Here is a 3,981-nt window from a genome sequence, read left to right on the forward strand (position 1 = left end):
GTTTACAATACAAGACCACCAGCTTACCAAGACCCTCCCCTACCTACCAAGTATTACTGAAGAGAGTCCATAAATTCTAGTGGTGTTTAAGTCAATGTTTGAAACGGTGACTTGCGCCAGACAATGTCCATTATTAGGTGTATTAAGTACGTATAGTAAACTTGTTCGTTGTGTTTAATAAGGCTTTTTAAGAAGTTCTGGTTGCTGGGGTGAACAATGAGAGAGATATACAGTTTACAAGTTTTGGTTGAAAAGGTAAGCAGTTTGAGGAAACTTTGTTTATTTGAAAACAAGTAAATGTTAAAGATATTCTTTGTATAGATTATACATTTTATTGTTCATTTTTATTTACCATTATGATAAAAAATATGAACCCTGATGTGCCGAAGGAAACTTTTCAACGTCCAGAAATTTCCACATGTAAAAAATTTTGAAACTTCTCACATTTTTGTATGGGGATTGAAAGTTTCCGAAACATAAAATGGAAATTTGAGATTTTCAAGCAATTTCCGAGTACTCTTCCAACTAATTGGAAACTTTCCGCAACTTGTACAAAGCAACAAGCAAGCAAGCAAGTTGAACTTGTTGTTGTTGTAAGGCCCACTTGCACCATCCCACTAACTCGGGGTTTAGCGGTTAAACCGTTAACCTAGTGTCAAATTGTACTGGTAACCATGGCAACTCCAGATTTAACCATTCAACCCCGGGTTAGTAGAATGGTGCAAGTGGGCCTTAGTGTGATAAAGATAAAGATAGTTTATTATTCAAGTAGGCATGTTACAATGCGCTTATGAACGTCAAATAAAACTATACCAGCTCCAACCCTATGGCTCCTCTACACGATGGGCCAACGCCGGCCACTCCAACGGACGCAGCCATGCGGTAGAATGAGATACTCGTAGCAATATCACTTGCTCCCACTAACGCATAAATGCGTCCCTTGTAGTGGCCAGCGTTGGCCCATCGTGTAGAGGAATCACTACACCTTTGCTGAGAAGATTTAAATCCCCCCTCAATTGGAGGAGGGTATCCCAATATGGGACCAGCAAAAAACTCGGCGGGACACGTCTTTTCACAACATTACATCTTTAATCAACGGTAAATGAAAAAAATAATAAATTTTATTTACTATGTGTGAGTAGTTAATAGAGTGCAAGTCATCCTTTGTGTGTACATCCTTTATCCTTTACACTTTACAGGTACATTGTTACAAGTTATGATGCATGCTAATCAAGAAACATGATCAGCTTCTCTGCAACAAACTTGTATTCTCTCCTAATTATCTTGCACACTAACTATTTTTGATCCGAGACAAAGCGAAGTTCAATATCAGTTTGTCAGTAGTTGCTAATAAATTCAAGTTGCATCTCGCGAGTTGAGGAACAACGGGATATACGTAAAGCAAGTTGGAGCCCGATTCGGATTTTGAAATAGGCATCTATTAGATATCTTTTAGACATCACCAAGATACAATAACGATAATTAAAATCTAACCTGTGAAATTTGACATTTGCGCGATTCTGGAGATACTCTTGAACGATTTCTACAGGATATGACTTAGAGATCCATTTCACATCTAATAGATATCTTACTCTATCTAACGTAAAAGTGACATTGGTTGCCCGAATTGCGCTGCAAAAGAGAACTAGTTGATATCTAAACTATAACATGTCCAGAATAGATCTAGTACGTGTCGTCTCTTGTGAATATCTTGAAGTTCGAATACGGCAGTTTGGCGTTGTTATATTCTGTCAAGCAAAGTATGTCAGTAGCAATGAACAGCAAAGTGAAGTAGGGCAACACTCAAAGAGCAATATTGCGCTAAGAAAAGCAGCAATGTACATCGAACATTGAACCCAATTGGTTGCTGTTTTTGCCCACAAGTCATCCGGCATACGGCAAACGTGTCCCGCCCAGTCCCACTTCAGCTTGGCGGCTGTTTAAGCTACGTCGGCTATTTGAGTTTTGGAGCGTAAATTAGCGTAATACAGTATTTTTGATGCGATCGGTCAACTTCACGCCGAGAATACTACGCTCCATGGCGCGCTGACAAACCTTAAGGTTGGATTTCTGAGCTTTTGTCAAAGACCAAGTCTGAGCTCCGTAGGTCAGGATGGGAAGAATGCACATGTCCATGAGCCTTCTTTTTAAAGATATAGGGAAATCTCCCTTCATCTGCTCCTTCATGGACCAATAGCTCTTCCAGGCACTTCCGGTTCGTCTTGCGACCTCCTTGTCCTGTCGTGCCTGGAAAGAGACTATTTAAATAAAGTTCGTATTAGATTAATTGGTTTAGAAATTAAAAACCTGTTTCTTCCTATGTCTGTGTCTTTGCCACACACAGTCGGGGCCGGTTAGCCGTTTCGTATCGCTTTTAGAATAAACCGGTATATTTAGGTTTCAATAATGTTTTTAAAACTTTCGCGTTCGTATTCGGAGTAAAACCGTAATTAATATGTACTAAAAAGGAAGGGTAAGGGTACCCAACTGTCCGACTCCGATTTGATTTATTTTGATATATGTTATAGAGTAGTCTAAAATAACGGACACGTATTTTTTTTTAGCTGCCCAAACTCAACCTGTTAGGAGAAAATGGCCTTCAAAGTACTGAAAATTGACCAAACCTAATTTCTATGAAAAACTTTTTTCAAAAAAATTGATAATTAATTACTGGTTTCGTTATATGTTGGAGAACATTAATAAAGAATGGGGACGTGTTTTGTCATTTCACCACAAACTCTTTTTTTATACAAAAATATATTTATTATATTTATTTATTATATAAATATATTTTTTTGAAAAAAGCTTTTCATATAAATTAGAATGTTTGGTCAATTTTCAGTACTTTGAAGGCCATTTTCTCCTAACAGGTTGAGTTTGGGCAGCTAAAAAAAAATACGTGTCCGTTATTTTAGACTACTCTATAACATTAACTTAAATCAAAATAAATCAAATCGGAGTCGGACAGTTGGGTACCCTTCCTTGTAAGCTAACTATTAGGTACTGTTCAGCGGTGAGGTGGATAATGCCGGTTCAGTTGAGGCGAAGATAAGTAAAACCGTCTTGTATAGTCACAAATAATTATATTATCAAAAGCACAAGTTACATATTTAGGTGTAATGTGAAGTATACATTATTCTCGTTCCCATGGTAATATAATTCAAGGATAGAACAATACCACAGATAACTATAAAAAGGAATTACTCTTCTGTTGGACTTGCCAACAGGTACTACTACTAAATACTGTTACATACTAAAGTAGTTAATGTTCTAACACTCCATTATAAATGTGCAGACACACACAATAACAGACTTAAGGCAGCAAAGCGACTTGTGTCGGTTCTAACTGTTGTCATCTGAGCACATATTAGCATACGTGTGATACCATGTTACGGTATATGTGGTGTGCCGCAAATTAGAGCGACAAGCGATTTTAAATTTCTTATATTTTATCTGAAATTAGTAGTACAAAGACAAAGTACCTAAGTACATAGACTCCTAGTAAATAATACAATATTTTATAGTCTCACTATACGGGATGTCTGTACTCCTCAAACTGAGCAAAATTTGTTCAGAAACATTAAAAAAAATGTTTTAATTTTATTATACTTTAAAATTTATCCTATAACGCATATATTGCAAATTTTGCTATGTTTAAAGCGTGACAAGCAACGTCAAACACACTGATGTCAGCTTCGAGCAACACCGGCTTCGATGTCAGCGTATAAGGCAATATATTTATTTTGTATGGAAAAGAGGAAGTCCAAAGAATTCATAATTTATAAAAATATGTTTTAATTATTTGCTCGTGTTACAGGCAACACCCGGTATACAAATTATAAACTGAAAGAGATGTCATTATATTAAACAAAAAGTGACCATAATATCTCTCCAGTGTCGGAGGCCGAATTCTAACCGGCGTCTTCAGCTATGCGGCATTCTATCTATTATTGACCGAGCGATAGCAAAGGTCTCCGTTTT

The sequence above is a fragment of the Cydia fagiglandana genome, chromosome 22 (genome assembly GCF_963556715.1).
Source record: "Cydia fagiglandana chromosome 22, ilCydFagi1.1, whole genome shotgun sequence".
Taxonomy (NCBI): Eukaryota; Metazoa; Arthropoda; class Insecta; order Lepidoptera; family Tortricidae; genus Cydia; species Cydia fagiglandana.